Source organism: Lissotriton helveticus, chromosome 8 (assembly GCF_964261635.1).
Source record: "Lissotriton helveticus chromosome 8, aLisHel1.1, whole genome shotgun sequence".
Taxonomy (NCBI): domain Eukaryota; kingdom Metazoa; phylum Chordata; class Amphibia; order Caudata; family Salamandridae; genus Lissotriton; species Lissotriton helveticus.
Window position 1 is genome coordinate 15,530,376 of NC_136069.1, and position 12,733 is coordinate 15,543,108.

General features: G+C 48.9%; 1 protein-coding gene across 1 annotated transcript in view; it reads right to left on the reverse strand.

Annotated features, from left to right (window-relative positions):
- Nucleotides 1–3,950: 3,950 nt before the first annotated feature.
- The window catches only part of RSPH1 (radial spoke head component 1), a 187,465-nt gene continuing 178,682 nt past the window's right edge, over nucleotides 3,951–12,733 (reverse strand). The window contains exon 9 of the mRNA XM_078655882.1: nucleotides 3,951–4,187. The gene's annotated coding sequence lies outside the window, so the exon portion shown is untranslated. The remainder of the gene's footprint in view (nucleotides 4,188–12,733) is intronic.

Sequence of the window (12,733 nt, forward strand, 5' to 3'; positions counted from 1 at the left end):
TCATAACTAGAGAGGTGACAAGAAACCGAGACAGTCCCGCACATATGGACTTTAAAAAGAGACTGACACCTGTCTGCTGAGAGCGCTCTCATAACTAGAGAGGTGACAAGAAACTGAGACAGTCCCACACATATGGCCTTTAAAAAGTGACTGACACCTGTCTGCCGAGAGCACTCTCATAACTAGAGAGGTAACAAGAAACGAGACAGTCCCGCACATATGGCCTTTAAAGAGTGACTGACACCTGTCTGCTGAGAGCACTCTCATTACTAGAGAGGTGACAAGAAACGAGACAGTCCCACACATATGGCCTTTAAAAAGTGACTGGCACCTGTCTGCTGAGAGCACTCTCATAACTAGAGAGGTGACAAGAAACCGAGACAGTCCCGCACATATGGACTTTAAAAAGAGACTGACACCTGTCTGCTGAGAGCGCTCTCATAACTAGAGAGGTGACAAGAAACTGAGACAGTCCCACACATATGGCCTTTAAAAAGTGACTGACACCTGTCTGCCGAGAGCACTCTCATAACTAGAGAGGTAACAAGAAACGAGACAGTCCCGCACATATGGCCTTTAAAGAGTGACTGACACCTGTCTGCTGAGAGCACTCTCATAACAAGAGAGGTGACAAGAAACCGAGACAGTCCCGCACATCTGGCCTTTAAAGAGTGACTGACACCTGTCTGCTGAGAGCACTCTCATAACTAGAGAGGCGACAAGAAACGAGACAGTCCCACACATATGACCTTTAAAGAGTGACTGACACCTGTCTGCTGAGAGCACTCTCATAACTAGAGAGGTGACAAGAAACGAGACAGTCCCACACATATGGCCTTTAAAAAGTGACTGACACCTGTCTGCTGAGGTCACTCTCATAACTAGAGAGGTGACAAGAAACGAGACAGTCCCACACATCTGGCCTTTAAAGAGTGACTGACACCTGTCTGCTGAGAGCACTCTCATAACTAGAGAGGTGACAAGAAACGAGACAGTCCCACACATCTGGCCTTTAAAGAGTGACTGACACCTGTCTGCTGAGAGCACTCTCATAACAAGAGAGGTGACAAGAAACGAGACAGTCCCACACATATGGACTTTAAAAAGACAGACACCTGTCTGCTGAGAGCACTCTCATAACTAGAGAGGTGACAAGAAACTGAGACAGCCCCACACATCTGGCCTTTAAAGAGTGACTGACACCTGTCTGCTGAGAGCACTCTCATAACTAGAGAGGTGACAAGAAACGAGACAGTCCTACACATATGACCTTTAAAAAGTGACTGACACCTGTCTGATGAGGTCACTCTCATAACTAGAGAGGTAACAAGAAACGAGACAGTCCCGCACATATGGCCTTTAAAAAGTGACTGACACCTGTCTGCTGAGAGCACTCTCATAACTAGAGAGGTGACAAGAAACTGAGACAGTCCTACACATATGACCTTTAAAAAGTGACTGACACCTGTCTGCTGAGAGCACTCTCATAACTAGAGAGGTGACAAGAAACCGAGACAGTCCCACACATATGGCCTTTAAAAAGTGACTGACACCTGTCTGCTGAGAGCACTCTCATAACTAGAGGTGACAAGAAACCGAGACAGTCCCACACATATGGCCTTTAAAGAGTGACTGACACCTGTCTGCTGAGAGCACTCTCATAACTAGAGAGGTGACAAGAAACGAGACAGTCCCACACATATGGCCTTTAAAAAGTGACTGACACCTGTCGGCTGAGAGCACTCTCATAACTAGAGAGGTGACAAGAAACGAGACAGTCCCACACATATGGCCTTTAAAAAGTGACTGACACCTGTCTGCTGAGAGCACTCTCATAACTAGAGAGGTGACAAGAAACTGAGACAGTCCTACACATATGACCTTTAAAAAGTGACTGACACCTGTCTGCTGAGAGCACTCTCATAACTAGAGAGGTGACAAGAAACGAGACAGTCCCACACATATGGCCTTTAATAAGTGACTGACACCTGTCTGCTGAGAGCACTCTCATAACTAGAGAGGCGACAAGAAACGAGACAGTCCCACACATATGACCTTTAAAGAGTGACTGACACATGTCTGCTGAGAGCACTCTCATAACTAGAGAGGTGACAAGAAACTGAGACAGTCCTACACATATGACCTTTAAAAAGTGACTGACACCTGTCTGCTGAGAGCACTCTCATAACTAGAGAGGTGACAAGAAACGAGACAGTCCCACACATATGGCCTTTAATAAGTGACTGACACCTGTCTGCTGAGAGCACTCTCATAACTAGAGAGGCGACAAGAAACGAGACAGTCCCACACATATGACCTTTAAAGAGTGACTGACACATGTCTGCCGAGAGCACTCTCATAACTAGAGAGGGGTGACAAGAAACGAGACAGTCCCACACATATGGCCTTTAAAAAGTGACTGACACCTGTCTGCTGAGAGCACTCTCATAACTAGAGAGGTGACAAGAAACGAGAGAGTCCCACACATATGGCCTTTAAAAAGTGACTGACACCTGTCTGCTGAGAGCACTCTCCCGCAACTAGAGAGGCGACAAGAAACGAGACAGTCCCACACATATGACCTTTAAAGAGTGACTGACACCTGTCTGCTGAGAGCGCTCTCATAACTAGAGAGGTGACAAGAAACCGAGACAGTCCCGCACATATGGCCTTTAAAAGTGACTGACACCTGTCTGCTGAGAGCACTCTCATAACTAGAGAGGTGACAAGAAACGAGACAGTCCCACACATCTGGCCTTTAAAGAGTGACTGGCACCTGTCTGCTGAGAGCACTCTCATAACAAGAGAGGTGACAAGAAACCGAGACAGTCCCACACATATGGCCTTTAAAAAGTGACTGACACCTGTCTGCTGAGAGCACTCTCATAACTAGAGAGGTGACAAGAAACGAGACAGTCCCACACATCTGGCCTTTAAAAAGACTGACACCTGTCTGCTGAGAGCACTCTCATAACTAGAGAGGTGACAAGAAACGAGACAGTCCCACACATCTGGCCTTTAAAGAGTGACTGGCACCTGTCTGCTGAGAGCACTCTCATAACTAGAGAGGCGACAAGAAACGAGACAGTCCCACACATATGACCTTTAAAGAGTGACTGACACCTGTCTGCTGAGAGCGCTCTCATAACTAGAGAGGTGACAAGAAACCGAGACAGTCCCGCACATATGGCCTTTAAAAGTGACTGACACCTGTCTGCTGAGAGCACTCTCATAACTAGAGAGGTGACAAGAAACGAGACAGTCCCACACATCTGGCCTTTAAAGAGTGACTGGCACCTGTCTGCTGAGAGCACTCTCATAACAAGAGAGGTGACAAGAAACCGAGACAGTCCCACACATATGGCCTTTAAAAAGACTGACACCTGTCTGCTGAGAGCACTCTCATAACTAGAGAGGTGACAAGAAACGAGACAGTCCCACACATCTGGCCTTTAAAGAGTGACTGGCACCTGTCTGCTGAGAGCACTCTCATAACTAGAGAGGTGACAAGAAACGAGACAGCCCCACACATATGACCTTTAAAGAGTGACTGACACCTGTCTGCTGAGAGCACTCTCATAACTAGAGCGGTGACAAGAAACGAGACAGTCCCACACATCTGGCCTTTAAAAAGTGACTGACACCTGTCTGCTGAGAGCACTCTCATAACTAGAGAGGTGACAAGAAACGAGACAGTCCCACACATATGGCCTTTAAAGAGTGACTGACACCTGTCTGCTGAGAGCACTCTCCCGCAACTAGAGAGGGGACCTCATTCCCAGCTCCATCAGTGCAGGAGCGTCTCCCTAGTTAGGAACACACATCTGTTTATGTTATATGTTACTTATGTTATGTTATGATATGCCATATACACAACTGGGGTCTAAGAAGCACGCACAGCGCGTTCTTTCATTCACTACAACACACAAAAACGCACTCGACAATGCCTGTTGTGTACCATACAAAGCCGCTTTATTTCGCGAAGTGTGCGCTGTGCCGCGGGCCAGCATGGCGGCAGCAGGACGCTCGGCGTTGCCAGGGTCCCGGTGGTACAAAAGGGGGTGGTACAAAAGTGGGCGCCTTTAGTCCCGGTGCCAGCACCCCTTCTCTGGCTTGGATCCACTGGTTCGAGGACATCTCTGGTTTGCCTTGTTTGCTTAACGCCTTCGCTTCTCAAATAACCAATGCTGTGAAGAGACAATAAAAGCAGGTATAAACAAGGAGAAACTTGGGGTACCAGGATCAGAAAACTTTCAGAAAAGGGCTCAGGTACTAGGGTAACATAAAGGCAGATATATACATGACTGCAGTAGTATGCCCCTATGTACTTGTTAGAAGGTAGGTAGGTCTTCAGACTAACCCTGGGCAAAGCACTACACTACGCTCGAGTAGTTTGCGAAGTTTGGGCAACTTCGCTCTACGCGAACTGCATGTAGCACAGTGCAAACGTGCGTAGCATAGCGTAGCGTAGTGCAGCGATCATTTTTTGCTTGCTCGCAGTCCTCAACGTCAAGTTGGCGACTGCGAGCAAGCAAAATGACATCCTCGCGAGACTTTTTCCTTGTTCGCGATCAGCAACATCAAGTTGCCGATCGCGAGCATGTAAAATAAACCTCCCAGCGAGATTCTCAACGCGGGGAGGACAGGTTTCTCATTGCGAGTGGATGCGCATGCTCACGACCGCTCGCGATGAGAAACTACCAGTCCGCTTTGAGAAAGCTGCAGCTCGAGTAAATATCTATTCGAGCGGCAGAAAAGTACGGCTCGCACTGTGCAAGATGCCGTTTTCAATGATTGCACAGTTCTGGATGCTTGTCCGCACTGCGCAATCATTGAAAACGACATCTTGCACAGTGCGAACATGCTACTAAGCAGTTTGCATAGTGCTACGCGTAGCTTGCGAAGTGCACTTTGCGTAGCTGTGCGTAGCGCTACTTTGCGAACTACGCCCAGCCCTACTTCAGACCCATGGGTAGCCCACAGCCCACTCAAAACTATACTGCAGAAGGGGCTTCTTTTATAAAATAAATAAATAAGTGCAAGGGGCCAAAGTTTTTCTTAAGAGCCCGCTGCTGGCACCTCTGAATGCCATGATTGCAAAATACCAAGGACTCCTATTCTCGATTCCAACTCATGCCTCTTCCTTCCACAACCCTGCACTACCTGTTGATGTTATCTGTATTTTTATTGCGCGCTAATCACCCATGAGTTTATCCATGCTCGCTCTCGCAGGTGTGTGAAGCCCGCGCTTACTCGAAACCCCTCACCTTAAGCTCCTTGTGAGAGTCAAGAAGAGAGACCATGAGCCTCTGATGTGCTGTGGGAGGTCGGTCTATCAGCACATCAGAGGTCGGTCGGCCTGGCCCTTTCGGTGAAAGAGCCAGGCATGAGAAGGCGCGGACCACTGCTCTGCTTTTGTGTACGCGTAGGGTGTGTTCGAGTGAGCAAAGTGAATGTGCCTGTTCAGGTAAGTGGAGCTTTGTAGATGTGGGCGAGGAGTTTAAAGTGTGTGTGCGTGTGTATGATGACTAGTCTGGCCGCTGCGTTTTGAGCGGTCTTCAGTCTTCTTGTGAGCTGGTTTCTAATTCCGGCATATGGGGTGTTTCATAGTCTAGTCTGCTGGTGGTGAGGGCTTGGGTGAGCATTTTCCTTGTGTTGTCTGGTAGCCACTTGATGATTTTCTTCAGCATCCTTAGTGTGTTGAAGCAGGCCGGGACCACTTCATTGACTTGGGCACTCACGTTCAATATGACGATTCTGAGGTTTCTTACTTGTGAGCAAGGCGTGGGCCAAGGTCTGTGGGCCACCAGATGGAGTCCCATGGTGAGGCGTTCTTCCTGAAGACAACTACCTCAGACTTCTCCGAGTTCAATTTGAGGTATTTGGATTTCATCCAGGTGGCCACTTCTATCATGCATGTTGTGAACTTGAGAGTTTAGTAAGATGTGTTTCCATGGTTCTGGGAAGGTGGCTGTAGTGATAGAGGAGTTGAGGATAGGGGTGAGTGCTCCTTTGCTAAAGATGTAATGAGGGAAGGGGTCTGCCGGGGCCTCGGAGTGAATGGTCTTAATGATTGTTGTGGCTTCGTCTGTGCTAATGGTTCCCATGTGGTGATTGTGTTGACTTCCTTCATCACTGGGAGACTTCTTGAGAGGGCCAGGGGGTCTGCGTGTGGGGTTAACTTGATGTATATGGTTGCGATTTTGCTTAAGCAGAAGTTTGAGAGGTCGGTGAACAGATCTGGTGATGGTATGATGCTTCCAGAGACCGCTACAGGTGTGGTGAAGTATTTGACGATTGCAATTTTTTCTTTGCGGCTGTTGCAGTTGGCATTTGTTCGTTCGACTAGGACCCTCCTCTTGGCTTCTCAGGTGAGCTGGTGGTACCTCAGCAGGGCAGCTTTGAAGGTGTCTGTTTCCACTTCCTTTTGCTGTTTCTCCATTTCCATTCCAGTTTGCAGTGCCACTTGGTCATTTTGAGGTCTTTAGTGTAGCAGCTGACTTAAGCTCTGGTTTTTGCTGTGTTGCTTTGTTTCCTGGGGGCCACAGTGTTGGCACAGTTGGTGATCCACTTGTTGAAGTTCTCGAAGTGCCTTTGGGCAGTTGAACAGTTCACTGTTGTTACGTTGTTCAAATGTTGGCATGCTGAGTCAGCTGCGGAGACTCTTCTGGGTTGGTTGATGGATGTCGATTGTAAAACTGACTATGGCGTGGTTTGTCCAGGTGACGGGTCTTGTTCGTATTTTTAAAAGATGTGAAGACGGGGTCTTGGATGTGTCCATCGGTGTGGGTGGGCTCTGTGACACATTGGAATAGTCCCAGGTTTTTGAGGTTGTTAAGGAGGACTGCTGAGTTTGGATCAGTCCGGTCTTCAAGATGGAAATTGAGGTCTCCTAGGAGGATGAGAGTATTAGCGTCAAGGACTATGTTGTTTGAAAAGTTGTCTCGCGGCCTGGGCGGCGGACTTCTAGGGTCCCACCCAGGGTGAAATTTGAAGTGATTTAGTTTGCTCCGGCGGAGGCAGTGCAAATGAAAGTGTCTTTGTAGATCATGATCCCTCCTCAGGGCCTATATTGGCAGTCGTACCTGGAGATCTTATATCCACCGGGGATGGCAGTAGTTAGTTAGTTAATTTTTTAGATTTGTATTGCGCAACAGGTACCCAATGAGGATTTCCCGGCGCAGAGAGATTGGTCAAGGCAGAATAGAAACTAGAACATTCTATTTATCAAAGAACCAAGTTTTAAGTGACTTGCGAAGGTGACGTAGTTGGTCTCATTTCGAAGAGTGACGGGAAGGGAATTCAAGAGTGAGGGCCCTAAATGTGAAAAGGATTCGGCCCCCATCCGGGTCAGTTTGAATTTAGGGATGACAAACCTTCCTTGAGTGGCAGATCGTAGATTATGCGAGGGGATAACTGAGGCGGTACCCATGTATGGCCCTAAAACTGTGGTCAGCCATGTTGCTGTGAGTAAGAGGAGGTGTGTGAGACGTCTTCCAGCAGGTCCCAGATCTCCTTGACTTGTTTGCTGAGTGAGAAGGAGCATGCATGCTATATGTGTGTGTGTGGGGTGTGCTGGTAGGTGTTTGACTGTGTGGGGGTGGGTGTAGTGAATATGTTCTTGGTTGGTTGTGCAGGTGGAGCGGCAGATGGAGCAGGTGAAGACCCAGTTCGTGTTGTGTGGTGCAGCGCGCTAGCTGAGGGTGGTGGGGCTTCCAGGCTTGAAGGCACGAAGGAGAGCCATGGGGTAGAGGTAGGTCAGGGGAGACCAGGGTTTCGGGTGCTGGGTGCAGTCCAGGAGTGGATGGGCTTGCCTTTGACACTGTGGCCGCCATTAGGTAGGGCCTGAGAGGGTAAGAAGCACAGGGGGTGGTGGGCGGGCTGAGGAGGAGTGTGACATTGGTGAAGGACAGAGGCACAAAAAAGCAGATAAGGAGTGAGGGAAGGTGGTTGGGGGTGCAGAAAGGACAGGAATAAGGAGAGATGGAAAAGGTCAGAAAAAAAGCAAGAGAAATGTTTCACTCGCTCATTTTGCTTCTTTGGGACAACACAGCAAAGTCTTGGAAATGGCAAAGAGAGGCAAGAAGAGAGAGAGAAATGGAAAATAAATGTCAGAGAGTGAGAAAAGAGTGAGACAAATGGTACAAAGAGGCAAACAGAGTGGGAGAAACAGCACATGAAATGCACAGAAATGGCACAAAGTGGTAAAAAGAGCCAGAGAAATGGCACAAAAAAGGCAGAGTGATAAAAGAGTGACAGAAAAGGCACAAAGAGGCAAAACGAGCGAGAGAAACAGCACATAAAATTCATTTATTGGATCTCATGCCCTGACCCCGAAAGGACTGGGGGTGCCTGTTGTTGGGCTTTGACACTATCTGTAAGCGAAACCTCTACCATGCCTCGAAAGGTGAGAAATGACTGCGGATACTGCCTTGCAGGTATGGAAAGATGGAGGGATCACTCTGTGTCTCTACTTTCCTTAATGAACTTGTATGTGATGGGACTACATCTAGCCCCAAAAAAACAGTCGCACAGCTTCATGCCGCCCCTGGCGTGCATGTTTTCACCAAATTTTTTTACCATTTCTTATGATGTTCTAACTTTTCTCCATTATTTTTTTTAACTTCTCGTATAACGTTATATTCACTCATTAATCCAAATCCACTAAACCGGATAAAATGCCCATTTTCAATTTTCTACTATTCAGACTGTGCCCATCCAGGCCTCTTGTAAGAATATGAGAGATGCAAAGTTCATCGCAAGCAGTCTTTATTTCATGTGTAAACCCAATGCATTTCAGGCCGCTTGGTGCCCTTCTTCGGGGGTCACTGCTATGCTTGTAGTTAAAAAGCTATCGTCGTCGCCATCTTTCTCGAACAGAACACTTTCCTTAAAGCACTCAAGGGCGGAGACAGCCTTCTAGCCAAAGAGGTGAGATCCGTCAAACGACATACCCATGAGTGATCCCCGAACATCACCCGAGGAGTCCGAGGATCTCATCCATAGTGGCGGTGGACACCACGCTAGTACCAGCAGCGCTGCCTAAACAGTCTATTGGAGCCAGGTCTGACTGGAGGATGTACTTGGCCGCATCCTGGCCATCTTGAATGGTCTGTGCAAATTAGCGTGGAATTCTTCTGGAACTGCTGGTAAGATTTCAGCTGCAAAGTCCCATAAAGCATCGGAGTACGGGCCTAGCAAGCAGCTGGCATGGACAGAACGGAGGACGAGGCTAGCAGAACACAACATCCTCTTCCCAAATACCTCAATTCTCTTTGACTCTCTGTCTGGGGGGTAGTCGGAAAAGAAAGGGTTAACCTAGTTTGTGGAAGCCTGTACTACCAGGCTCTCTGGAGTAGGGTGCTGCATAAGCAAAGCAGGGTCACCTGGAGTGGGCCTCTGACAATGTGCCACAAATCCGTTTAAGGGTGGGCTAGAGCAGGATTTGTTCCAAGTGCCCTTGAGGGTGTCCACTGAAGGGCAGTAAGGGCTCCAATGAGGGTTGCCCATGAGGACATTGGTTTGTACCACAAATACAGGTAACTTTAGATCCTAAACGTTTGCCTCCCATCTGATGAACATGGCGAGCAAAGCAGATTCCTTTTTCGCAGGACGGGGAGGTTTGACCAGCCCCTTGTCAGGCAAGTTTCCACCCCATTGGATTGTTGTAGGCCCAAGTAACCAGAAAGAGGTGACAGGGTGCCAAGCATGCGGAGCTTGGCCTCCTTGAACACCTCAAAGTGCTGTGGTGTTGTTGGAATTTCAGGGTGTATTGGGACAAGCTACAGCATTAGTTGCTCAGTAGGGTACCAGGAGTGAAACCACAGGACATCTTGCTGTCCTTGTGACTTCTCAGAGGAAGAGTAGCAAGGCTGGTACAAGCCCTGCTTGGATTTCTTGTGCTTCTTTTTTGACTTGAACATACCCAAAGACTTGGATCGTGACTATGACCAGTTGTGGGACCGGGCCAGAGAGCAGGACGAATCCTTGCTCTCAACTTCAAGCGGGAACGGGCCTTACATGACCTTCTGCCATGTTCGGCTAAATGCAGCTTGGCTTTGCGGTCACAGAGCGCCTGTGGTTTCATCAGGGTACACTGCGGCGCGGAGTCATGGCCCGACCCGGACTCCGTAGGCACGCCTCGTGGGAATCTGTCCCTATAAGGTGTATACCATGCAGTTTTAAGACAAGGCATATTTGTCTGCACAATGGAAATACATTTGGAAAAAAGCTCATCGACTGACAAGAAAAAAGTAGGAGCTAGCTCCAGCTCGACCTAGGAAGGTACAAAAAGTAAGGAACTGACGTCAGCACACTTGGGTGGCCCCTCTATGGGGTTACAGCCATTGCAACCAGAGTCTACGTGGTGCCACACAATGCCACCTGAAGGTGCTCAGGAGCTATGGTGGCATTTACCGGAACCAGCCTGGTGCCCTACAACTGCTGACCATGTACACGTCCAACAATGCCACACAATTATTGACCCCCCCCCCCGCATACCCCCCTGGCCCGGCCTTCTTCGATGGACCCTCCTCTTCCCCTGATCCTCCCTACTCCCCAAAGCTCCCAATCGCCCACTCATACGACCTGCCCTCACTCTCCCCTCATTTCCCACACCACAAATGCTATCCCCCACCCCCTTTCTGACTCTCCCTGCCCTTCCCCTCCCACTCTTACTCCACCCTATTCCTCCTCACCTAAACCCATACTCTGTCCCCCCGAAACTCAATGCACCCATCAACCCGAACCGTCTCTCACTCTAATCCAGAACTGCCCCTTCACCCCCCCCCCCTAGTCCCATCCTCTCTCCCTTTGATTATCATGGCTCCCCCCCTCCCGACCAGTCCCTCACGGTTCCTCCGAACACTACTGCCCCTCCATTTCCTCCTTCTTCACTCTCGATGACCACATACCCATCTTCCCCCTCCATGCCCCTCCTCTTGCCCTACTACCACAGTCCTCCCATCTCCCTTTCTAGGAACCCCACCCTCCCTCCCAACAACAAACCACCCCCAATGAAGAACATCGCTCATCCCGTTCCGCTCCCTCCCCCTTCTCCAATATCCCACCTTAGTCTTATATCTAACTCTCTTTGCAACATTGAACACGCTCTTGCCACTCTCACCAGAGATCTCGCTCATCTTAGATCTGATATCTATTCCCTCAAAAACAGAGCCCTCCCACTTCGGTTAAACTGCGCTCGTACTAGACATATGAATCCCGCTACCCCCAAACAGTTTGGCACGACTCCTCTACACTGCCGCACACACAGACCTCTCCGCACCTCATGCCCCCTCTCCCCCATGGAGATGCTCGACCTCTGCAAATCCTACCCTCACTGCTCACCCACTAATTTCCAGCCTCCCCCGGCCTCCAGCATCCCTGTCATACTGGGGACTAGCCGAACTCCCCGCTCACCTTGCTCACCTAGGCCTCCTCCCCAACTCACAGCCATCCACTCCCTTCCACTCCCTAAAACTCCCCCGAAACCTCTTCACTGCATGCTTGTTAATTGTCGGTCCGCTGTGCGACATGCCACTGAAATATCAGAAACTATCCTTAGTGAATCCATCGACATTGCGTTCCTAACGGAAACCTGGCTCAAAGACCACTCGACAAGCATCCTGGACCTCCTAGCTCCTCCGGGCTATTCTATTCTCAGGAAAGACCGGCCCATCCGAATTGGCGGTGGTGTTGCCATCATCTTCAAAGAGGAACTACAAATTTCCCTTGTCAATAATACTAATTACTCCACCCTTGAATACCTTGAAGCTGAACTCAAAATTCACGGCTCCCAACCCATTCGCCTTCACAACATATATAACCCTCCCGGCAATACTCATCCCTTCGTTGATGAACTATCCAACATTCTTACACAATCCTCACTTTCGAATTCCCTCAACATTTTCCTGGGAGACTTTAACCTCCACTGGAATGAGCGCAGCGATCCCTCTATCACCCTCCTTTCCAACCTTCTCGAGATCAATGACCTAGAGCAACTCTGTCACTCCCCGACCCATTCCAAAGGAGCTATCCTAGATGCAATAATTACTAGCAAAGATCTAGCCCTCCTATCCAACATTGTTCCCATCGACTGGTCCGACCACCATCTCATACTGTTCTCTATAGCGGTCTCTGCCACTCCCCCGCCCACGAAAACCACTAAACCCTCGAAACTGACCAGAAATTTGAATAATATCCCCCCGGATGTACTGGAATCCAAACTCCATGCCCAACTTCTCGCCATTCCGCCCTCACTTAACGCAAATGAACTTACTGAACACTACAACAAAGCAGTTATTGAAACCCTAGACCTCCTGGCCCCGCTTAAGCTCAAAAACCAAAGAACCGTCCCTTCCAAATCATGGTTTAATACGGAGCTTAACAATGAAAGACGCTCACTGAGACAGACGGAAAGAACATGGAGACTGCACCCATCCCCCTTGCACCTAGCTCGCCTCAGACTTGCAAGATCCTCTTACAAAAAACACATCCTTAAACAAAAAGCATCCTTTTTCAGAACACAACTTGACCAAGCCAAAAACAGACCCAGAGAACTGTTCAACATTGTTCGCAATCAAACCTCAGCCGCTCCGCCTGTACTTATGGCCTCGAGGTCCAGATGCGAAGAAATAGCCCTCTTTTTCTCTGAAAAAATTACAAAAATAGAGCAATCCTTCCTGCCGACTCTGACCCCTACCTCCATACTACACATCCCCCCTACTGCACCTGC